At 42.1% G+C, this 25,785-nt stretch overlaps 1 protein-coding gene across 10 annotated transcripts in view; it reads left to right on the top strand.

Moving 5' to 3' along the window:
- Tmem164 (transmembrane protein 164) overlaps positions 1–25,785 on the top strand; it is a 210,899-nt gene that overhangs the window by 29,370 nt on the left and 155,744 nt on the right. Inside the window, exon 1 of one of the 10 annotated variants that reach the window (XM_048441674.3) lies at positions 13,476–13,770. The exons of the other annotated variants lie outside the window; for them this stretch is intronic. The gene's annotated coding sequence lies outside the window, so the exon portion shown is untranslated. Of the gene's footprint in view, positions 1–13,475; positions 13,771–25,785 lie in introns of those variants that run through there. 10 annotated transcript variants of the gene reach the window in all.

Genomic DNA, 25,785 nt, shown 5'->3' with positions numbered 1-25,785 from the left:
GTGACATCACTCTCCGACTCTCATCCCTGGAGATGCTTTGGAGTCCAGTAGAGCTAGGGTCCTAGGGCTATTAGCTGCCTCATCGCAGTCATCATAAGCACCATTTAGTTATCTCTGACTTTCCTAGGCGCTCTTCTAAGTACTTCATGTGCCTTAGCTCATTTAATACTCATAATAGTTCTTAAAGAGAATTAGCTTGTCCAGAGTCATGTAACTTATCGGTTAGAATTTGAATTAGGAAACAGATGGTCTGGACCCAGAGCCTAGGGGCATAACCAGATATTTACTACCTTTTTGCTTTTAACTGGTATGTAATTTTGTTAGTTGCTGGTGCCTAGAAGTACGACTGATTTTTGTTCATGATCTAGCTACAAACCTTGCTAAGTACTTTTAAGTTAATGATAACTAATTTACTTGGATTCTTTTAAGTTATCTGTGTTGGTAATCATATATAATTGACAAATGAGACACCTGTGGCTTCCTTTGCAGCTAGTTTGTATTTTGATGTTTCTTGTGATTTTAAGATTTACTCATTTTTATCTATGTATATGAATGTCTTGCCTGTATACATGTGTGTGCACCGTGTGCATACCTGTTGAATCCCCCCCTTGATCTGGGGTTACAGGTACTTGTGAGCTACCATGTGGGTGCTGGGAACTGAACCTTCATTCTTTGCAAGAGCAATAAGTGCTCCTAACCATCGGGTCATTTCTCTAGCACCTTTAATATTTCTCTTTGTGGTCTTACTGTTCTAGTACCATGTTTAGTAGACTATCAACAGTTCATACCCTTATCTTGTTCTTTACCTTAAAGGATATGACTTGAGTATTGTGCCACTCCATGTGGCATTGCTGTAGATTTGTTCAGTGATACACATTAGGTTATAGTAGGTCCTTTTGTTCTCAACTTTGCTAAGACTAAAAAAAAATGAATCATGAATGGATGTTGCAGTTTAACAGACTTGTAAAAAATTGGGACGATCATATCGCTTTTGTTTTCAGGCTTTAAATGTAGTGGATTACATTGATTGATTGTCTAATATTAAACTGACTTTGCATTCTTGGAATCAAGTCACCTTGATTATGATGTATTATCTTCTTTATTATTCCTGGTTATGGCTTGCTAATGTTTTGGTGATTTGGTAGCTGTGTACCTAAGTGAATCTGCGTCCAGTTTTCCTTTGTTGTCTTGTTTCTCTCAGGTTTTGGTATTAAGTTTATGTTACTAGCTTCATATAATGGGTGGGGTAAATGTCTCTTCCTTTTCTAAATTCACCAATAGTTAGCATGGGAATAAGAATCTTACTTGATTTTTTTGTTAGAATTTTATAGAAATTGCTCAGTATACCAACCATTTGGAAAAGCTGTTAAGATTTGCTGTCACAGGGTGGATTTATCTGTTTCTTCTTTTAGCCAATTTTTATGATATGTATCTTAGGACTATTATTAGGAGTAATAAGTTACTTATTTTTTTCATATTCATTTATCACATATTTTATATAGGCATCTCATAGCAACTTGGTCTATAGAAGATGAATAAGGGTGGCATGGTGGTAACAAAAGCATCCTTCTAGGTGGGCTGGGTAAATTGGATTTTGAACCCCAGGGAAGAAACACATTTAAAGTCAAAACTGCACATTTTCAGCTAAAGGCTTATAGTAAATTTTTAAATTTGGCACTGCCAGACAAAATGGACCACCTCATATCCTCCAAGTGTCTGAGGCTTTTCATCAGCATTCAGACACTGGTAAAGCTCCATACTTTAGGATTTGGGCATGGAGTTGGGGGCCAAAGCTTTGTTGTTCATTGGCCTTAATGGCTAGAAGCTGAGACAGGCTTCTGACCCATAGGCTTCTTCCAATTGCTTGTCTTTTCTTTGAGAGTTGACCAAAATCTTGTGACTTTGCTCTCTTCCTTTTAGGTTTGGGGCTATAATTATATGACAGGTGTGAGGTGTGGGAAAATTGAGATAATAGTTACATTGGTATTCTAAATAATCTCTTCTGCTCAATCTGCTGAGAAAGAAGAAGCATCTACAATCCGTAGAAGACAAGTGTTCATAAGGACCAAGTGACTGAAATGATGGCAACTGTTGTCTCTTTTTATTAGATTTTTGAACGGAATCAGACTATGTGAAGTGGGAAGTCCTACTGAGAGGCAAATTGCATTTGAGCACATCCGGCCAGGAATGGAAGTTTTCAGCTTCAGCTCTTGAGCCTACACGGTGCTGTGAAATCTTATTTTCAGGCTCTGTTAGGGCAGTTCCTAGTTCTGATTGCATTTCCCAAATAAGCTCTCTCTTGTCATCTTCCTTGCCCCGCAGAGAATTTTCGAGAAGCGGGAGCAGGTGAGCCAGTGTCATTTCATGTCAGTACAATGAGCCTCCGCTTTCAGTATCTTGGTTTTTATGAAGTAAACTTTTATCTAGTTTTGATTACAGCAACAAAAATGATCGTAAGTAAAAATAGAGGATGGATAAATGAAAGGAGTTGCTCCTGGAGATCTATTTTCCCCATTGTCTCTGAAAAGGCCTTGGCAAATGTTGCTTTGTATTTCTCACAGAAGTGTAGCGTGGGATGAAAGCCACCCAGTTTGGTGGAGGGAGGAGGGCTGCAGATACTACAGATCATAGCTGCATGAGATAAAGATCAGAGCTTGAAGGAACAGCAATTCAAAACAACAGTTAGTCATGCATATGCACTTTTGATGTTTATTTAATTATTTTATATGTGAGGGTGTTTTGTGTCATGTTTGTGCTTGGTGCCCTTGGAGGCCAGCAGAGGGCATCAGGTCCCATTGTGATCCACATGTGGGTGCTGGGAATTGAACCCCAGTCTTTTAGAAGAGCAGCAATGCTCTTCACTGAGCCATCTCTCTAGCCGTGTGAGTGTGTGTGTGTGTGTAAATGTATAATATATATTATATATATGTATTTATATATATAATATATATTTATTTATAATATCAATGGATAAGGCAGAGAATAAGGTTGTAGGTGCAGATACTCTGATCCAGCTGTCTTTGTATGTGTTGGGGGGATGGGTGGCAAAGTGGTACGGTTCAAGTTATATCACTTCCATGAGACTGGGTAATAAACTGTAACATGCACCACACATACAAGATTAGCATTAACACTGGCACTCACTGCCACGTGATCTCTCGTTTGTCTGATAGCATCGCTGGACCATCGCACAAGGTCCTGACAAAACGATATTCCATGGCTCTGTTGTTGCTGTAATTCCAGCAACTTTTAATTTAATTGTCCTCATTACCATATTATATACCTCATCAGAAGGATGGAGGATCAGAACTCAGCCTCAGAAAAGAAGGGATAGAACAAATGTCACTTCCTCTAGTGATGCCTACAAATAAGGAACTAATGGTGGTGTAGGGTGTAACAGAAGCATTATGGGTAGCACCTCGCCCTGCCTCGAATACAGTAAAATAAGTGACAGTGCTCTATAAACTGTACAAGCTGGGTAATAATGCTAAGGATGGTTGTCATCATGACTTCTAAGATTGGCTGTCACCCAGTGCCTTTGCTGTGATATGCTTGCAGGCAGTTATTGAGAGGTCCTGTAAGCCCCTTTCCTGTACAGGTGCCAGGAAGTGGCATAGAAATACTGTCTCCTGATGATTGTAAAAGCCAGGCAGCTAAATTTAATAAGACATTTGTCAAGAAGATGGAAGATAATGACCAATTTTTGGTAGACAGATAGTTGCCTGCTGAAACAAAGCATGTATTGAACTATTTTGGAGTAGGAAGAAGCATTGCTATGACAACAAATTACTTATATTTGATTTAGAAAGAGAGCAGTGCAGCTAAATGGCTCAGAAAGCTCATGAGAACAATTGTTGGTATGGGTCTGTGTTAAAATATATAATGTTAAGTATGATCTGTTAAATAATTGAGCATCTTGGTGTATCCTATATCTTTTCCCTTTTCAATAAAGTGCAATATAAATAAAATTAAATGAAAAATGAATGAGCAGAGTTACACGGAAATTGTTCTTCCTTTTAAGATGCTCCAAATGAAATCCACGGCATTCATTTGTTGAAATACAGACAATGCCGTTTCTCATTTTGCCAGTGATTAATCTCCCTCTTCTCTCTTTCTCTGTGCATATGTGTGTGTGTGTGTGAGAGAGAGAGAGACATAGAGACAGAGAGAGGGAGGGAGGGAGGTAGTGTGTTTATTTGAAAGGAAACCTGCTCTTCAGATCATTTCCGCCCTTTGCTGTGTTCATAGCTGAGAGGAAGGGTAAACAGTGGTTGGAGGCAGCGGCTTGTGGGCATCTGGGGAAATGAGCGTGAGGCAGGAGGTGAGGACATGGCAGATCTAGGGGAAAGGATGCCTGTGAATACGGAGGTTTGGGCCTACAGAGACAACACTATCCAGTTCCTAAAAGGGAAACTTAACCTTTGAGGCCAAACTCATTTGCTGGGGACAGGTCTCAGAGTCTTTGGGCCTGGTTCTGAGGGCAAGTAGATCTTAGAGCTTCTTGAAGGGCTCTTTGATACAGGAGTGTCGAATACATTTTTCATCTCTCCTTTCTGCCTCTTGCTTCACTTTCCCCAGTGTCATCCTTGTTCGCCCATGCCACATCTAGGTTGTAAAGTAGAAGACAAGACAAAGCTTGGAAGTGTACAAGTTAACTTCAGGAAGCCTGAAACATCACCCTAAACGTTAAACTGCCTCTCCAGCCAGAGCTCACACAGCCACACAGCCTTTCCTTGTCTTTTGTGGGGAAGGTCCACTGGTCCTTGCTACAGGGAGGAGGCTGTGTCATATAGAGTTCATTAGGACGAAAGTTGAAGAGTAACGTGCCAAACCTTAGGCTAACCTCCTGTAAATGAGGAGTGGCCCTGTATTCCAGCTGTTGCTGAATCATTGACTTTGATGGGTACACCATTTAAATTCTGTCTTCCTAAATGACAGGTTTAGTGTTTTATTAGCTGGGATCATGTCCTATCCTGCTCCACCTTCTTCAAAAATCTCTACTGCTGCAGGTGTTTATCTGAAATTCTGACCCTGTTCCATGAAGGCCATCCCCAATTGGAAATACACCTTTTGGGAAAATATTAACACATTCCTTGTGATAGAGAATTTGGAAAATACAGACTTACAACCTTTTCCTGTAAATGGGCTTCAGTAATGAACATTGCAAAGATTTGTGGGCCAGGTCACAGCTACTCAACACCGTTACTGAAGTGCAGACGCAATCACGGGTAATGACAATATGTAAATGAGCGTATCTGTGGCTGTGCTCCAACTACACATTATATCTAATAAGTCAGCGAGTCAGATTTGATTTGCAGAACATACTTTTCCAGTCCCTGCATACAGAATCAAGAGCAATCATGATCTCACCACTGAGATTTGAACATTCTTCTGTCCCTCCTATGTATATATTATTTTACACTGTTGAAACTGTACTGTATCTTATCAACTTTGACTCCATTTGGGAGGATTATTACAAATATTGTCTGTAATGAAACTTATGACAATCAGTGCATACTGGCTGTATAGTATTCCATCACATAACTACATCGTTATGTACCTGATAATGTCCTCTAATTCTTTGTAGTTGTAAAGACCATTACAGAAAAGTTCTCTGTATAGATCTGTGTGTTGCAGATGACTTCCTAGGTCTTTTCCCATGAGTCAGGGGATGTGAATGCTAAGCTGCTGCTCAGTGTTGTGATGACCCAGGTAATGGCCATTAACATTTCCACAGTAATGAGGAAGAGCCTGTGCCACCTTCTTCTTGTCAACAGCAGCTATTCTTAGTAAAGCAAACTCTTAAAAGTGCTATCGAGATTAATGTATAATTCTTTGATTATTAGGATGATTATTGAAAGGATTTCAAATAATTATTCCTTTTCATAGTCATTTTGGTTTACTTTTCCCTAAATGCACATTGGACCTAATTTGATTTTCCCTTTCCTTGTGCCTTTTTTTTACACTTCTTCTGACTCTTTCTGTGTCAGTTTCATTCATCCTTTAGTCCCCGTTCTAGGTATGAATTGAGCTTCAGCCAGTGCAGCCTCCCTTAGTTCCTCCCACTCGATATGATCGCTTGGCTTTTGAACTCTGTAGCACAGTGTGCCTCATTCTTGGCACTTCTCTCTTTCTGCCCCCTCTTGGTTTTATCTTGTGTACTGACATTCCTAGAGAAGGGACTGGGCCATTGTTTGTTTTGTATGGACCCCCCCAGAGCTTAGAGGGCATAGTATGCAATGGACAGTATAGTTAGTCTTTTGGTGCTTTGTTGAAAGGATTCAAAGGTCTTGTTGCTTCTTCCTTTTTTTGTATGCCCTGTCGCGACTCCTTGCGATGTTTACAGAACTCTTTGGAATCACTCACAAGCTAGAAACTTGGCTGATGACTTAAAGGAGTCTTTTAGACTCTGGTTGCACTTTTTCTATAAAATCTGGATTATCAAATTTAACAAGCAGTGTAAATAATTTTTAGCATACCTGAGACTACTGTTCAGTCACATATAGAAAACGCAAACTTTTATTTTCTCATTCCTTTGCAGTTATTGTGTGATTTCCTGCAGCTCGTGTCCATGGTAGCAGAGACTGCTGAGGTCTGGCAGTTGAGTGGCAGAGAGTGGCTACCTGTGTGGAAGGAGGTAGCATCCTCTCCTCTGCTGGCAGCAAGAATTGTCCTCAGTAACCTTGGTCCCTTGAAAGAAGCAGTCTGGGCACCCACTTGTGCTTTTTCCATTTGACTGCTTTTGTTAACAGTTATTCTTTGGAAAATATTTTAAAATCTCATTTCCATTTATCATTTGTTTTTTATAGTTTTATGTTGGAGCCCTGGCTGGCCTTAAACTTGGAGCACCCATCTTGCCGCAGTCTGAGTGCTAGTGGTAGGGTAGGCATGCACTACCTCATCAGTTCTGATTTCATTTCTTAACCTTGAATTAGGGCAGACATTTATGATTTTTTTTCCCTTCTACCTCCTCTTTCCTGCCCCCACCCTTTCTTTACTACGTTGCCTGTGTTTTCATAATTGTGTCATGACTTCAACAAATGAGCTTAATAATTAGCTGTTATTATCCTAAGGCCCTCTTGACTCCCTTTTAAAGGAAAAGGCTGCGCAGGCTAGTCTCCCTCTCATCCCCACTCTGCCTGCTGGTCTGGCCCCACCACTGCCATTTCTGCTCTCCCTGTCCTCAGCACTTCCAGGCCCACTTTGGTTCGGGGAGACTGCCTAGTCTAGGGTCAAGCTGTTTCTTAGTAAAACTCATTCTAGTTAAACCAGATCTAGAAATCTCCAGAAACTCTTCACCCAGAAGGGGCCTTGGGACATAGCCAGCAGTCAATTCTCCACATGTTAGTATACTTCCCAATGGTTCAGTGCTCACGGTGGTTGTTCAGTGGCCTTTGGTGGGCCCCGTCTTCTGTCTTCCTTCCTGCTCTGGAGAGAGCTGCAACATCTAGGGAAGCACCTTTTTTTTTTTTTTTTTTTTTTTTTTTGCATAGTGAAACAGTTTCCTTAGAGAGGCCTCTTTAGAGGAAACAACAAAGTAGTTCTGGACTAAGTTGCCATGGAAGTGGGGTGGGAAGAAAGGGGAAAACCAAAAATGGGACAGACCACACATTTCCAGAGAGCAGGGGTTGTCTGGAGGTGGTAGAGCGCTCACCTAGTCTGCACTGAGCTCTGGGATAGAGTCCTACCTCAACTGGTTTAGTGGCTAGTGGCTGTAACCTCAGCAGTTAGGAGATAGAGGTGGGAGGATCAGAAATCCAAGGTCATCTTTTGGCTGCAACAGGAGTTCTCTAGGCCAGTCTGGGTTACATAAGAACCAGTATAAAACAACAACAACAAAAACTAAAATAAATTTGGAACTATACACCTGTGATGTTTAGTGAAATCGAGTATATTTGTATGGTTTCCCTGCTGGTCATGTAAGTGGCATAGTTCAAGGCTCAGAAAGTTCAAAGGCTCCATCTTTGAAAAGATGGAGTCTCACTAGATAGCACAGACTGGCTTTCAACCAGAGGTCTTCATGGCAGGGGTATAGGTATGTGTCAACATGCATGGTTGTTGCTTAATTCTGCTAGGTGCTAGAATCGGACGCTAATGAATTAAAATTTTGCCTCTATCTCTTGTTAGTTGTTTTGAACTTGGACACATTTTCGTACTTCTTCAAACCTCAGTTTACCTATTCTACAATGGAGATAATGATGTCTGCCTTGTGTGGTTTGTATAAGAGGGTCTCCAGGGGCAGTCCTGGGGAGCTAGCCTCATACATGCGCACAAGAACGCTTCTTGGAGCTCTAGCCCCAGCCCTGTTTTAGATGTGTTGACACAGGGTTCCCTTGAACTTGTACTGTAATCCTTACAAAATCCTGAACTAGCAGTCTTCCTGCCGTAGCCTCCTGGATAACTGAGATTAGAGGCCTGAACAGCCAGGCCTGGCTTATAAGGATTCTTTTTTTTTTTAATTACTGTATTTATTTTTTTCTCTTTTTGGTTATAAATATATTTTGATCATAGGTAGATATGGGCAGATTTTACTTCTGGCCTTTTGGTGAGTGATAAAATGGCCTCTGTTTGCTGCAGAAGGTGGTGTGGAAGAGGATGCATGTTTGTTTTGTTTTGTTTTTTTTTTTTTTTTTTTTGAGACAGGGTTTCTCTGTAGCCTGTCCCAGTACTGGCTCTTGTAGACCAGGCTGGACTCAAGCTCACAGAAATCCGCCTGCCTCTGCCTCCCTAGCTGGCCTGGTTTGAAGGGAAGTTTTCCTGGTGCTTTCTTAATGTTCAGAAATAATAGCGGTAATCTCAACCTGTGGGTCTTGACCCCTTTGGGGGTTGAAAGACCCTTTCACAGGACTTGCCTAAGACCACCAGAAAACACAGATATTTACATTATGGTTCACAACAGTAGCAAAATTGTGGTTATGAAGTAGCAACGAAAATAATTTTCTGATTGGGGGTTCAGCACAGCGTGAGGAACTGTGTGAAAGGGTCACAGCAGTAACAAGGTTGAGAAGCACAGCTTCAGCAGGTTTTGGATTGAGGAGACTGAGTGACTCTGGACTGTGAGTTTTCTGTCTAGTTGAGGAGAATTTCTGAAGGGGTGGTGTATGGGTATGGGAGGAGGTGGATGGCCCCTAGAAGGACAGTTGTGTCACACTGACATGGAAAAGTGTGAGACTCGGAGTTGCCCTAATGGGGATTTTTGGAAAGAAAGATGGGATCGCCATGACCAGTCCTAGATTGTAAATAATATACTCCTAGATAGCAGATCAAACACTGTGGAGACTTCCTCCTACGAGCTTAACTCAGCTGTTCTCCCACTCAGCCGCACTCACTTCCATCGCCCTCTCTTTTGTAAGAATAAAAAGAAACGTACTCTTGAAAGACTGATACAATCTACATCTTAAATCCTACTTCAAGGTTAAGAGAAACAACTGGCAGAAGTAAGGAATTCTAGGGAGAATCTCTCAGGCCAGCTCCTTAGTCACTGTACTCTGTGACATTTAAATTGTTGGTGATTACATATTTTTATGTGTTGGATATGCTTCAGGCAGATTACTTTTATCCCAAGCTACAACCTCCATTTAGTGGAGTGGCTGAATATGTTCCTATTCTACTTATGTATCAAGGGAAATGGAATCAGTGTTACAGTCCCCCTTCATCTATGTCCCTAGTGACTAAAGCCTCGGGGCGGTTGCAGCAACTCTACTAGGTCAGCTAGCAACTTTTTTCTGTATGTGTTTAAAAATAGGTTTATTTTTATTATTGTTTGTGTGTGGTGGTTTTGTCTGTGTTTATGTCTGTGCACCATGTGCATCCAGTGCTCCCTGAGGCCAGAAGAGGATGATGGATCCTCTGAAATTGGAGTTCCAGGTGGTTGGAACCCATGAGTATAACCACTGAGCCATTTGTCCACCCATCCATTCATCCATCTATCCATCCATCTATCCATCCATCCCCTCTCAGTTCTAAGCAAGTGTATACAGGATCGCTTTTTGTGATGACACCATGTATGATTGTTTCTTAAACAGCAAAACCTGAGTGAATTCTTGGTGTACGCCCTACTCCTGGCCTTCATCTTTCCCCTACACCCATCTTTCTCGCTGGAATTACTTGCTGTTTGGTCTCAACTCCCGAGGCTGAGCAGCAACTAAGCCTATTGCCTCAGAGGCTCAGGGTCATTCTTCAAAATTGATGATTTTGTGACCTTAATTGTCCACCAGTGCTGTTAGACTCCCAGAATATTAGCTAACCACCGTACAGTGTAGAATAAGACTAAACTGGATTCTGATGGCGGGGAGGCAGAGACAGGAAGATCTCATGTTTCAGGTTTGCCTTGTAGAGTGCTTGGCTAGCATAACCTAACACCATCTTTCAGTGTGTGTGCTGCAAGTGTTTGAAATCACTATCCTTATAGTTAAAAGGGAACATGTTCTTCAATCACAACACTAGACCTTTGTTCTTTTCTGATGTACCAAGTACAGAACTGTAAGGGGTTAAAGATAGCCTTTTTCCCCCATGATTGTAGAAACTCATGTATTATAAAGAGAATTTGAGCAAGTCAGAAATGGCAAAAATAGAAAGTGAAAATCCTCCATAGTCCCATCTGCCACGGATAATCATTAGTAACAGCTAGTGCTTATTCTGATGGGGCTTTGTCTTTACACATTAGAAACACAGAAGTGGCACTGCTCCCTGATATCTGAAACGGTCCCCTTTGATAGTAGTGTTGGAGTACTTTCCAGGTCAGTGAAAATAAATATTTCACTTCTTCTAACCATTGCATAATTTCCCTTGTGTGAAAAGGAAGCTAAGAAGTTTTTGAAGAGCTAGTTTTTCAGCGGGATAGTAGGTGACATATGGACTAGATAGAAAGGCTGCTAACTGCTGTTGAGTGTGAACCAAGCCACCATACTGTCTTTTTTTTTCTTCTCTGGCTCCTATATCTTACCAAATGGTTGGGATGGCCTCAGGAGGCTCCACCTCTCCCTGAGGATCCATAGGCAATTGGTAATGGAAGGAGAGACACTTTATCCAGTCGTATAGCTACCAATAAGTTGCTATGTTTCTGTAAGCCACCGTAATTAAACTCATTGAGTCACAAGGAAATAAAAAGAAAGAAAGAAAGCAAGAACGAATATGTGAGAATATACATATTAAAATAGAAGTGGGGTTAACTGGGAAGAAGATTGTCAGTGGGAGGAGGGGCCAAGAGATGGTAACAGGGCTTGCATATGGTCAAAATACATTATAAGCATGTGTGAAAATGTCATAATGAAGCTCATTGTGTATAATTAATATATGCTAATAAAAACCATTTAAAAATCAGTTAATACTGTTATGAGTTACAAGAAAGCTCTTAAAACTACTCAGGGATAATTAAGAGGCAAGACTGCACATCACATGCACATCAGTTCTTTCAGGACTTCCCCAGTCCCTTGAGACAGCTTCTTATGTAGACCACAGTGGTTTAAACTCACCCTGTGTAGCCAACAATGTTGTTAAACTTCTGACCTTTCTGTCTTTACCTCTTGAGAATGCTGGGATTGTAGGTCTGCACCACCATGCCCATTTTTTTATATGTTAGGAATTAAATCCCAGGTTTCCAAGCTAAAATGATCTACAAGCAGATTTTCTTGTTTGGTTCTGATCTCTCTGCTCTCAGTGGTTGTCAGTGTTTCTTTGTCCTGGGCAGTTGTCACTAGTAAAGCTCCTACTGAGGCTCTCGGGTGTGGCAATTTGTTTTTCTGACACCAGGGGATTGATGGAAGAGAAGAAGGTTATCTGGGGGAAGGGTTAACCAGGAGGTAGTAGAAGTATGGACAGCTATTATTAGGTGGCTGTCAACATAGTGCTCTTTACTTTCTGGCATTTTTCCCTCCTGGGAATGAAATAATCCAAGAATGATAAGCTCTCAATTGCCATCTGTCAGTTTGTGATGCTGCTTGCCCCGTTCTAGTTAACATTGAACACTGACCTCATATGGCATCTGGTGGAACTTACTGGAAGATAAGATGATCATAGGGTGTAAAGCAAATGGACCGAGTGCTTGTGGAGAGATGGACTAAAAGCCAGTGGTGTCTGTTTATCAGCATTTGTCTGTTTTAGGCTCTTACTTCTTCCTTCCCTCCCTTGGGGGAGCTGGTAGCTGATGTTGCCCCCTCAATTCAACTTGTGCCAATTCTTTTAGTAGGTATTAGTAGTTTACTGAGACTACTACTACTACTACTACTACTACTACTTCTCCTCCTTCTCCTCCTCCTCTTTTTTTTTTTTTTTGACACAGGGTTTCTCTGTAGCTTTGGAGCCTGTCCTGGAACTAGCTCTTATAGACCAGGCTGGCCTCGAGCTCACAGAGATCCGCCTGCCTTGGCTTCCTGAGTGCTGGGATTAAAGGCATGCACCACCACCGCCTGATGACCAAGACTTTTTAAATAGGGATGAAGAGACTTAGTTTCCAGGTTTGGTGTGAAATGCTAGCTTTTTTTCTTAAGACGGTAAGATTTAGAGTTGGAAGGTGCGACTCAGTCATAGAATGTTTGCCTAGTGTGTGTGCTGTTCTGGATTCCATTTCAACAGCAACAACAGCAATACAGAAACAGAGAGAGAGAAAGAGAGAGAGAGGCAGAGAGAAGCAGACAAAGAAATACCACACAAAGAGAGACAGAACATTTAACACATGTGAGGGCGGGGTGCAGGGGGGAGATACTCAAGATTGTAGGTGTTTGAAGCTCAAGGGTGGACATACCATTTTTCTTTCAAATTCTCAGCTAGGCATTCAGCATGTAGATATTTCTCTGTTCTTTCTGGCCAGATTCCCTTCTAAGGTAAAATGTATCTGTACCAGCTGTGCTGGGGTAGAAGATCAACAGGCAATTGTGCCCAAGAGCCTGCCTTCCTGGCACGGCTCAATTGAACGAAGAGTGGGCCACCTGTTTCCTTGATAGCCCATCCATCAAGTGGAGAGGAACACAGGCTTGACAAGACGAGCCCATGCAATTTGTGTTCCTCTCTCAGGAAATTAGAATTGGGCATCTAAGAGGCTGCCGATGACAGTTTGCAACAGGGACAAAGGTAAACTGGAGGGCAGGCAACCATGGTGAGCCAGGCCAATGCTGGTGCTGTGTGGAGACAGAAGCCACGAGGCAGAGGGAGCTTATAAGGGAGGAGCGAAGGTAACCCCGAGAGACAGAGGAGCCTCTCTCCACAGCTACCCAATTCTGAGGCCAGCTTCTATTAATACCTGCATCCTCCCCACAGACCTGTCCTCTGGAGCCAGCTTTCTTTGGACTCCATTTTCTTACATTGAATGTAGTAGGATGACATCCAAGCCCCTTCCTCTTCTACCATTGGCTTGAGCCAGCAGCTGTCAGAGGTACCAGTTGGGGCTCACATGAAGTGCTGACGACATTGTAGGCAGTGCTGGGAAGAGTGGAAAAACCCAAGCCGCGTGCTTGTTTTTCTCCAGCTTAGTCCTGGTGCTGCGAACTGTGAGGCCTTCCTTGTTCCTGGCACAACAGTGCTGAGGAAACTAGGCAGGGACCCTGACAGTTCATTTGTCACCTCACAGCTCCGCGCCAGCAGGGGGCCTTCTTTATCTCATTTAACCTCTCAGCTCTGGAGGATTTGCCTTTCACATAGTCCGTCTTGACTTTTCTTATATTTGGGAAAACATTCATGTGAATTAGAGAAGTCCGGCCCACCTTGGCCTCTCTTCCCATCACAGTGGCGTTGAACCCTGGAAATAGAAACAGAAATGGAAACATCTAACAAGAGGTAAGAGGCTGGGACAAATTTGGGTGGGTCATGCAAATTAGCATTTTTCACAAGTTTTTATGTTCCTTCTTTTGAAACGTTCTCTGTTTAAGTTCTTTATCTAATGGGAGGTAGCACGAATATCTGGCTCTTTGCCATTCTTCTCAGTTCAGGATTGGGGCTTGACTGGCTAAAATACCCAGAGTGGTGCTTGTCAGCCCTTGACTCCTCCGGCTTCACAGTCTCTCAGGGTGTTTGTTAAATATGCTAATTCCTGAGTGCTACTGCAGACCTGGTGCGTCCAGATCCCACGGAGGAGGAAGGGAGGGAGGCTGGTCTATAAATATGGCATGCATTTATTGTTTCCTGTTTTTTTGAAAAAAGAAAAAAGAATTTCACTCTTTAATCCACCGTGGCCTGACTTACTTCCTTCAGCTTGTTACAATGCACTTACCTCGGCCTCCTGAGTGCTAGGTTGGCAGGCACATGTCACTGTGCTTGGCTATGAATATGGATTTTAATCCACTCTCCTCCCGCTGGTAATTGCGCACACTCACTTTTGAGAAGGGCCACTATGCAATCACCTGAGGAGGACTAGGGGGAGGGTGGTTCTGGGAAATGAGCGCAATATCTCTGAGTCATTTACTACTGTTATTGGGAGTGAGGAGGAAAAAACCCAAAAAGCCAATAGACAAGCAAAACTGGCGTTTTAAGTGCCAGGGGGTTATAGCTAAGGGAGCTTTAGTGAAAGGAAAGGCCAAACAATAGTGAAGCCTTGGGGTAAGATCAGATGGTCCAGGCACTCTCATCTCTCCTTAATTAATGCTTGGATAATTTGAGAGTTGATTGGGCAAGGGCACAAGAAAACTGTTAGTTAAAGGACTTGGCTGTCATCCATGTTGTCTTTTAAAGATATAGTATCTTCTGTTTTAGTGTTGACTTTATAGTGAAAGCAGCCAGTTACACTTAACATACTGGGGGTGGGGTGGGTCATGTATTTGAATAATAAATATTAGTAGGTACTACTTATTTCTCTCTCTCTCTCTCTCTCTCTCTCTCTCTCATTTATTTTATTTTTTTTTCTTTTTCGAGACAGGGCTTCACTGTGTAATAGTAGCCCTGGGTGTCCTGGAACTTGATTTTGTAGACCATGGTGGCCTCGAACTCAGATCTGCCTGTCTCTGCCTCCAGAGTACTGAGATTAAAGGCCTGTGCCACTACACTGGGCTTCAGTCTTTTTTGTTTTCAATACTGTCTCAATGGAGCAAAGCAAGGTCCTGGATTTCGTTGCTTTCCAGGCATTCTCCAGCAACTGTTGAATCGATTTTTTTTTTTCTTCCCAGAATCGTCGTTGGAAGTCTATTTAGAATTCAGATTGCACTTTCCCATGGACACGATATTCTTCTGGTGGGTCAGGTTCCCAGAGCAGCTTGCAAAAGCCCATTTAATGTGTAGCAGAGTCCAAAGACAGACCTCCTGCACCTAACCAGAAGCCCTAAACATGTTTTTAATGGAGGAAAGAGCCAGTTTGAGCCCTGTGATCTTAGTCACATGCCCCAGCTTCATTTTTAGCAGAATCATAGGATTTTGTTGGTGGAAGGAGCAATTCCAAATCTTAGGTTTTATGTGACCTGGCAGCTGCTCACCTCTCCAGTATCTTGTCTTACCATTTCCTTGGCATTGCTTTGTGCCTAGGCAAAAAGACTACTTTGTACTCTTTGAGTGTGTCTTTATAACTTCTGGACCATTAAGTTAAGCTTTTATTTCATCTCCTCTCTTTTCTCTTTCTGGAACCTCTCCTTTCCTGCCCTCCAAAGAGTGCCAGTGCTTCAGGCTTTCAAAACTGACCACAGTTTTGTTTTGTTTTGGTTTTTTTTGTCTTTATTGTAGTGTGTTTGCATGCTTTTGCTAATTTCTTTTAGACTGAGTACTCGCACAAAAGCAAATAAATACCTTTTCTGTTACTTGCTTCACTATCTTTCTGTACTTAGTGTGGTCACTAGCAGCTAATTATGTGGTAGGTGAGCAAATCTAGTTCAAGGGTTTTCAACCTTTTTATATACACACACACACACACACATGAATGGTGGTCTTCATGTGCTCAATATACTTAAGTTGTACTTCACAATAATACGATGATATTTATGTTATACAGAATTTCTGATTGCTTTATCTGTAGTTCAAGCCTTTTTTCTCTGATTCAAGAAAACATAATGGGAATACACGTTAGAAAGGGTTTCATCCTCATGCTGTCTGCCCCCCAAAATGCTGCTCTCACCTCAACAGGAATAAGATATAGTGTGTTCTGGAGCCACATATGAGTGTCCAAGGTTCAGGAAGTTGGAGCTAGGTCACCCCAGCTTCCATACTCCTGTGGAAGGACAAAGCCATAAATCAAGGCAGTTTTGAAAGTGTGAACTTTGCAGGTGAATACACCGAATCATGATGTCAAACAGTTGTACATGCCTGTAAGTTTCCTTAGGATGTATTCTGGCATTTAACCTGATTCCCAACTATTGCATTTCCTTCCAGAAGTGTTATTTCTTTATAAATAAAGCCAGAATGCACTGCAGCCAACTAATCCACATGGGAATGTTTCAGGTAGTCTCAAACACTTGGCCAAGGGTTCTTACTGGTGATGGAGTGGTTGCAACCAGTAACACGCAATAATGAAGTTAAGTGCCTCCTGGCATTCCAATTTGGTTCAGTTGAACCTAGAGGAGAGCCAAAAGAGATTAGCTTAACCAAGGCATTCCTTACAGTCTACACAGTGGGTGCTTTTCATTATTCTGGGATGTCACAGCTGTGGATAGTATAGAGCATCACTACATGCTTAGTGGAGGTTTCCTGATTGTGTGCTTTGCTGACATCACTCACTATGCTGACAACACCATTTGGAATCTATTTTTGCCTATTTTGTATTTAATAAACATGTGGTTTGATAAACTTTATTCACTCATTTGAATAATAGCAATGCTTTGCTGTGGAGCTGAGAAAACACTTTTGATCATTTGCTTCAACTATTTAAATACATTTTAATATATCTTGATTATCTGTAATATGAAAAGCTGAGAAGTGAAACTTTCTGAGTTTTAATATGATGCTCAAAACGTTTGAGAGTTAATGTTCACCTGGCAGCTCATATTTTAAAATTGGAACGATAGAAAATTAGCTTGGCTGTCAGACAAGGATGACAGGTGGGCTGGAGAGATGGCTCAGAGGGTGAAGGCGCTTGCTGTGCAATGTGCAAGCCTGGTGACCCGAGTTCAATCCCTAGAAGCAACTTAGAGGTGGAAGGAGAGAATCAACTCCACTGTGGCACATGTGCTGGCCACATATGCACACAAATGCGTTCACGTGCACATACACACACACACACACACACACACACACACACACCACACAAAAGTACTAATAAATTAATGCATTTAAATGGTGATGATAGGCAGATCGGGTAGGGCCTATGTTTTACATTCTTTTTCTAAAGATTTGTAAAAGAAGATTTTGAAGGTTTGCCAACACAGAGAAATAATAAATGTTTAAGGAGATAAGAATACTCTTGTCCTGGGTTCATCATTGCATGCTGTATGTTTACACCTTGAATCACCACTCTCCACCTCCTGCATATGTAATTTTAGGTAATTCTGAGTGAGGTAGACAGATATACATGCAGAAAAAAATTTCAGCTGCGTGTGGTGGTGCATACCTTTAATCCCAACACTCCTGAGGCAGAAACAGGCAGATCTGGGTTTCAGGTTCCAGCCTAGAGCTACATAGTGAGGCACTCTCTGAATATGTTTTCTACAACTGTCTGACGCCTTTCTTTCTCTGAGGGCACTGGATTACTTCCTCACTAAAGAGTGGTGGGCAGTGATCGGAAATGCCAGGTTTCCAAGTTTAGAATTAGGGGTGCTTATCTGCTAAAACATCTGCAATCATTCCCAAATATGAATGAAATTGGCTATCTGAACTGTTTGTGGTTACATTTTAGATAAGATATACTCAGCCTGTGCTTTGGATGCCTGCTGCTAAATGCTGTTTATTTCCATGTGGGTCTTTAGTGTGCAGATTAGGATTTGTTAGTAGACAGCACAAAGCCTAATGGATAACCTTTGGAGAGTTCAAAGGCTTTTAGGAGGAAGGCCAGTTTGAAGAGAGGAAATATCACAACCCCTGGAAGAAAAAGAGAGGGTTGTTGTGGGCGTATGTTTGGGATTGAGAGTTGGCTTCCCGTGGCTGCTTTGTGGCCGCCTGGGGGAAAGGCATTGTTCACTGCTCTGCCTGGTTTTACTGTAGGACACACACCAGGAATTTCACACCACACTGCCTTTTCTCTTTTGTAATGAAGAAGCTAGTTGGCATGGATGTAAAGAAAATGATTGTAAGTCCCAAAGCTACTGTTAAATAAAGGCTTGTGAGACCCAGCATCCTTCTCTCTGGCCTCACAGATTCCTTCACAGCTGGTTGTCCAGCAGCATAATAAAGGAGAGTACCACCCACTGCTCCAGCTGTGGAGGCACTAGCCGACCAGCCACGGTTTGCAGTTTGTTCTACCTCAGACTGGCTTCTATGCTCCTTCCTTAATGGCACCCTGAAGAAACTCTCACGTGTTTGTCTGAATCCAGGAGCTCAGAGTCACGCATTTCCTTCTCTCTAGTAACTGCCAAACCACCAAACTGGTCCATTTACATCCGGCTCACTTTCTCCTAACCCTGCAAAATGAGGTCTAGGGCTCGGTACAACGTGAAGCTACCTGTTGTGAAGCAAATGTGGAAAGTGCCATAATTTGAGGTAGTTTTCAGAAGGGCCCCTTTTGATACAAAAAGGCTCTTTTTCCCCCCTTTCTTTTCTGCCTCTTTTTTTCTTTTTCATTTATGCCTCATCACATTTTGTCCAATTTCAGCCCCTTGCTGCTGGTATTTTCTGTTTGATGTCTGCTTTCTAGAATAGTCAGTGCCTGGGTGGGGGGATAAAAGAAAGAAAGGAAAGAAGAAGAAAAGGCCATCTCCCCAGCTCTCACTTTGCACCACCCCCCCACCAGCGCTTTCATCCTCCACAGACTCCAGGGGCAGAGCACAAGCAGAGGAAAGACCCTCTTTAGAGCCCAAGCACGTGTGGATTTCATGTTTCATTCTTGTCATCTTGCTTCCCAATTGGGTCAGGTACATGAGGAGAAGAGCGAGTAGGATTGAGCCGTGAATGGATGGTTCGCAACTTCTACAAAAGCTAAAATTGCCAGTTTTCAGAGAAAGTTTGATTAAGAAGAAAATGGGGTTTTAAGGTTTTAACAGACTAACTCGAGTTGCTTTCAGCCTGTAGGGCATCTGTGTGGAGATACAGAGTTTGCGCGGTGTAATGCAGACCTTGTACTGCTAACACAGGACTCCTTTGTTCCATTGCTTGCAAATTATGGAATAGCTACCTTTATGTTGTCTTGAATATAGACCTGCCTTTGAGGGGAATAGCTTGCTTAAAGTAGGTTTTTTTTTTAAACTAAACGTTTTTAAAAATTTTTTCCAAGATCCTTGAGAATTTTTGTTCATTGTATTTTGATCACAGCCCCTTTATCAACTCCTCCCATAGCTACCCCCACTTTTTTACTTATCTAGCTCGTGTCCTCTTTTGTTTTCCTAATCTGGTGAATACAGTTTTGCTGCCCATGTATGCATACTTGGCTGTTTGGCCTTCCACTGGAGTGTGCTTGATCTGCCTTCAAACAAGCCGACTCTCCCTCTCCCAGCAGCTGTCTACACATAGCTCCTCTGCTTGAGTGAGGCCTCTTCCTTTCTCTAAGGAACGGTAGAACAGGGATTGGAAAACGCAGACAAGATACCTAAGACTTGGCAGGTTAAAGAGGTGTGCTGTGAGCTGATGATGCCAATACTGGTACATTCACAGAGTGGCAACTTCGCTTCCATAATATCCAGGTACCCAGTGCCAGGGATTCAAAGAAGTCTTTCCAGTTGCTGTGGAGGAATAGTCCTACTTCTGCTTGGGATGGTTTGCCCAGAACTTTCTAGGTTTTTGAACCTGTCTCGCCTTCCAGTTAACTCCCTTCTCCTGCCCTCAATGCCGTGGTTTTTATTTTTCTTTGTTTAGTTTTAGGTGGGCTTCCCATGTAGTCTAGGTTGACTTGGAACTTGTGGTTCTCTTCCTGGCTCAGGTTCCTGGTTGCTGAGCTATAAAAATGTGCAGACACACCCAGCTTGGTTTGAGCTCTAAACATGGAGCATATCCATGTTACCTGGTGTATTTTTCTCTGGCTGATGAGAGTTTAAAGGAAAGAGACTAGAATGCATGACTTCCTGTAATGTCTGCTCACTAACTTGCTAGTTCTAAATTGCCATTACTGGTTTCTTGAAAAGCTTGACAAACACCAGGTGCATTGGAAAATTAAAATGCCACAAACATTTTAAAGTACTTTTTATTAGGTAATCAGGTCTATCCATTTAGTATATACCATATAGTATGCAGACATGGTCTATCCCGTTGATCACTCAACAAATACTGGATGCATTATGTATGATATAGATACTCTGGATGAATGTTAGAACTACATACAACCTGCTCTTTAAGACACTAGGGTTATTTAACAAAAAGACAGCTCCTTAGAAATTAGAAATGGTGATGCATGTTGTGAAAGAATAATTTCCATGCTTTATTTCTGCAGCAGTAATTGGCAAGAGTTCTTTGTCATCCTTGCTTTGTGCCCTCCCATCTGTGCTCACGTGCAAAGGCATATGTGTACATGTGTGTGCGCCTGCAGCTGAGTGTGCATGCATTTGTGTGGAGGCAAGAACTCACTGAACCTTCAGCCCATTGTTTGCTTAGATTGGCTGTCTAGCAAGCTCCGGGAATACTCCTGCCCTTCCCTGCCTCTCAGTATTGAGGCGGTAGCTGCTGGACTGCTCTGCATGGATGTTCTCTGCAGTGAGCCTCTTGCCCACAGGAGCTGTGTCCTGTGTCTTTCTATGTGTCTAGTACACAAATGGTTTTAGATAATTGGGTTGTTGCTGTAGTATGTTTATTTGAATAATTTTTGGTGTCAAACTCAGCCTTTTGGTTGCTAGGCAAGCACTCTACTACTGATCTAAATCCACAATCCCTTGTCCCACTTTTTTCTGGCAAGCTCTTTACCTATTGAACTGTTTTCCAAGTCCTTTTCCTAGTTCTTTGATTCAGAGGTGTGGATGGAAAGTTGGCAACAAAGTCACAGAAACAAAGGAATATACCCCCACCACAACTTATTCTGGCTAGGAATAATGAGTTGCTAGGAGGTAAGTTAATTACAGATCAGCCTGCTTTGTTATTTATTGTTGATTGTGTTGTATACCCCTCCCCTGGGTAGTCTGAAGGTTTCCTGTAGACAGGAGCTATGCTCCGGATCTCTTGTGTGCCTAGAACACAAACTGCTTACAGGTACTGGGCTGTGACTCTCTCCTCTTCCCCTGCTTTAAGGAGCACCACATATGATAGAAATTCTTGTAAAAAAAAAAAAAAAGATCGTGTTTTATTTTTAATTAGGGGTGTGTGTGTGGAGGGCTTGTGTGCATATGAGTGTAGGTGCTTGTGGAGTCCAGAAGATGGCATTAGATCCCCTGAAACTGGAGTTATAGGCAGTTGTGACCCACTCGACGCTGGTGCTTGGAATGGAAGTTCTCTGCAAGAGTAATGAAGTGCTTTTAACTAACCGTTGAGTCATCTCTCCAGCCCCATGAAAGGTGTTTTTACTCCTATTTTATTTCAATGTCCTTTTCCCAAGTGCTGGGGACCAAACTCAGTCTTACATTTTCTAGCCAAGTGATGTATCACTGACCAAAATCTCCAAACCCTTATTCGTATTTTAAAAGGTATAAACAATTTGGCCTCAGATTTGGGAATGTGGCTTAGTTGGTAGAGTGCTTGCCTAGAATGTACAAAATCTGGGTTACAATTCTAGCACCTTATAAACCACATGTCGTGGCACACATCTGTAACCCCAGCATTTGGGAGATGGGGACAAGAAGATTAAGAATTAAAAGCTTCAAGATCATTCTTAGCTATCTATGGAGTTTGAATCTATTCTGGAATACGTGAAACCTTGTCTCAAAAAGAAAAGTCAAAAAAAAAAAAAGAAAAACTAAATGATGGAAAACTAAAGATGGAAAAAGTGAAAAGGCCTAAAGATATGGGAAAACCTCTTTCCTTTGTGTATGCATGTGGAACCCAACAGCTTATGCCAAAAGCCCAAAATGAGATCCTTCACCAGTATTGCATGTAGTCATAGCTAGATCTTGTTGGCAAAACTCAGAAAACATACTGATTTGAGTGCCTGTGAACCTGACCCAGTTGGTCATCTTCCTGCAGTGGGAGTGGACACTGTCTATCCCTCCCACAGATTGGTGTAGCCTTGGTTACTTCAGAATTCTCTTGAAGTTCCATGATAACCAGGTCGTCTTGTTCTAAATATTTTTCTGGGATTGAGGTCCAGGCGTGAGCGCAATACTTTCCAAGTGGGTCAGATGAGGACTTTCTACATACACCCCATGAAAGATCCAATCCTTCATTCTCTTTCAGATTGCAACTCTGGCTGGGCTCCGCCAGTGATGTCCTACAGTGCCTCTTTCTGCCCGACACTGTTGTAGGCACCACAGGGAATGCAACAAATCACCTTATAGTGGAGACAGGAAGTAGTAATGGCTATGTTCATCACCTTTATTATTAGATAGCTCTGGGGACTTGTTGTTTTGAGACAGGGGTACCATGTAGCCCAGACAGATTTCAGTCCTACTGTGGAGCCAAGGATGACCTTGAACTTCTGCTCTTAGCTCCTCTATAACTGAACATAATAGGTTCACAAACTTACAGTACAAAGCGAAAAATCAAAGCTCATACATCAAAGAGGGGAGAAGCATTTTTATTTACTGCTGATAGGAAAATACAGCTTCCAAAGATGCCACGCTCTCCTCCCTTAAAGAAAGTATGAGGAATTCCTATTGGCGAGGCAGTTTGGGGAGGGTATTCCTATATATGTACAGTTTAATATGCATACTTCTGAGCAAGCTAAGTTAAGGCCACAGCAAAGTATCTGGCTCCCTTCAAAAAGTTACTCTGGTATAGTTTCCTATGTGTCTACTGGGAGGTTGAGGGGGGGGCTCAGATATCATGTGTGAGGAATGCATGAAACAACACATGGAACGTTCCAGCTCTCATGTCAGCCACATACAAAGTGCCTGATAATGAATTTTGTTATTAGCAACAACCCGGAACCAACAAACCAATTGCAGTTGTTTCTTTTCACATGCAATTTCTCCCTCTGCAGCTTTAGGCATCTCCAGTAAATTGTGATTGAAAAATATGAAGTGAAAAGGTCTGGAAATGAATAATTCATACATTATAAGTTGGGTACTATTCTGAGAGGCAAGACGCTTTCTGTTCTGTCCTGTCCAGGACACAAATAATCCCTTTGTCCAGTGTCTGCACACTGTGCATGCTAGCTGTACGGTAGTTATTTTGTAGCTGTCTCAGTTACCAGATCTAATGTGACAGTATTCTATGCCTGAGAGATCTCATTTGTATACACTTTGTATTGTGATACTTTTTGTATTTCATTGTATTTGTATTGTATTTGTGTTTCATTGTTGTCTTTGCTTTGTTATGGTGTCTCACTTCGGAATTAAAATCTTTCATAAGCCTCGAGATTTAGGGGATAAACGTCACTTCTAGAGTTTGGTGGTACTTCAGTTTTAGGTCTCTACTGTGGGTCTTGGAAGGTATTCTCTGTGATGAGCTTGGGACTGCTGTTCTGGACAGTACCAATAAGAACCAATGGATTTGAAGAAAAGGAGAAATTTGTATGAGTATACAAAAACATTCCATGAGGAAGTAGAATGAAATACGCACGGTGGAGAAGATCTGAAAGTGGGGTCTGAAGTGATCTGGAGTAGGGACCATGTCTGACATGCTTTGATGTCCACCGACCTGTCTGTTATCATGACCAATTATCTCCAGCCCTTTGTGGCTCTCCATTTCAAGAGTCTCACATTATGGAATGCAATACAGAAGAATGAGGTTAGGGTTCAAGTTGGTTCTTTAAGCTCAGCTTGAGGGTCTCTGTGCTTTAGTGGACTTGACATAAGTCCTAACTGGAAATTGGTTTGTGGCTTTGGAGTCCTATTTTCATCGCTTTACTCAGGTGTGCTGGAAACCTTATGGCCAATATGGTGATGGTGAGACGGAGCTGCACAGGGATGGTAACGCTGAATTAGTCATTTCTGATAGTAAGATTCCTGAAGCCTAATTTTAGGGTGGCTTATTTTACGATTCTGGATCCCTTGAATGACTCCATGGGAAAGTCCATTTAGTGTCAGATAGGCTACAGAGAATTGTCCCTTTTTGTTTGTCAATCACACCTTATTGTATGACTTGAATGTGTTTTGCTTTCTCCATTGCTGTGAATACATCAATAATTTCAGAGAGTTTCTTTTTTCTGATTACATGTGAAAACTGTATACTATCCGTGTATTCATTCTTCTAGAGTTTCTTTGCCATGTCTTTTTGTTTTGTTTTGTTTTGTTCTTTTTGAAACAGGATTTCACTGTGTTGTCCAAGCCAGCGGATCTCCATGTATAGCCCAGGCCGGTCTGGTGCTCCTAATCCTTTTGCTCAGCCTCCCGAGTGCTGGGAACACAGGTTTGTACTGCAACGCCCACCTTATCTTCACTAGGTTTCGAAATGTTATTGTTATAGTCATTTTTCCCCCTCAAATGTTCTTTTTGGCTTTATTTCCAAATTCCAGGTATGTTTCTACGAAGGGCCACCGCGAACGGCTATGCACTGCACAACCCTAGGAGGGGGTGCCATTCACATAGACTATAATTGAATGGCGCCACTAGGGTTGTGCAGTGCACAACCTGCACAGCTGTACTCGACGTTCCTGACATAATGAATGAATGTATTAATGCTGTCTTCATCGAGAGTGTGGTTCGGGGCAGAAATAAGAGGGTGGCAAAATTTGGAAGTGTTTCCAAGAGGTCTGAAACAGAAAGCTGCTGCTCCAACCAGAAACATTAAAAAGATGTCAAGTAGTGGTGGGGTGGGGGTGGTGGGAATCATTATTCTCTGGCAGAGGCAATCATCACACGGGACGGATATTTGCCTTTATTTACTCAGTGAATGATGCTTGGAGAGCCTATAATAAGAATTGAAGTGGGGGAAGGGCTGGCATAGGAGAGTTTTAGCAATGGGCCTTGCAAGTGAAGCTGGGCAGAAACTTATAAAGATAAGCAAGGAGGAGAGAATCCCCTTCCCGGGGGGTGGGGTAGTGGAGGGGTATATGGAAGTTGGAGCCTATGGGGGTATTTGGGTAATGGTGAATGGTTTATCAGGGTGTATACAAATGCATGTGAAAGAAGTGGGGGTAATAACTTGTGGAGGATCAAGTGATGTAATGGTAACTTGATGGCTAAATGAAAGCTTTTGCCTTTATTCATCAACTAATACGCAGCTATTCAAAGTTTGTGGATTTTAAAAGCCGCTTTATTGAGATATATTTACACACTATAATCCTCTCATTTAGAGTGTTTCTTTGAGAACCCGTGGTGGTGGTGCATATCTGCAGTCTCAGCATCTGCAAGGCTGAGGCAGGAGAAAGGAGAGCTCACTGCCTGCCTGGGCTACAATAGTGGCACCCTGTTTCAAATAGAAAGAAATGAATGACTCGCTAAATAAAGTGCACAATTTGAATGGTTTTTAATACATTCATATGAATATGTAACCATTGCCATAGGAAGGGTTAGAACATATTCATTAATTTCCCACAGAAATTCCTTCCTGCACCACCTGCAAAGCCTCAGAGTACTTTTGATCTATAGATTGGCCTGTTTCAGAAATTTCATATCAATAAAGTTATAACATGTCTTTTGTGTGGCCTTTTTCACTGTGTGTGTCTGTAATTACGTGGGTTGTTTAATTTTGCAGTGCTGAAGATCAAGCTCCGTTACATACATGCTAGTCAAGGGCACTCACTGAGCTTCACCTCCAGCCCCTGATATGACA

Source organism: Myodes glareolus, chromosome X, assembly GCF_982192425.1.
Source record: "Myodes glareolus chromosome X, mMyoGla1.1, whole genome shotgun sequence".
Taxonomy (NCBI): Eukaryota; Metazoa; Chordata; class Mammalia; order Rodentia; family Cricetidae; genus Myodes; species Myodes glareolus.
This window is presented reverse-complemented; position numbering and strand designations above follow the sequence as displayed.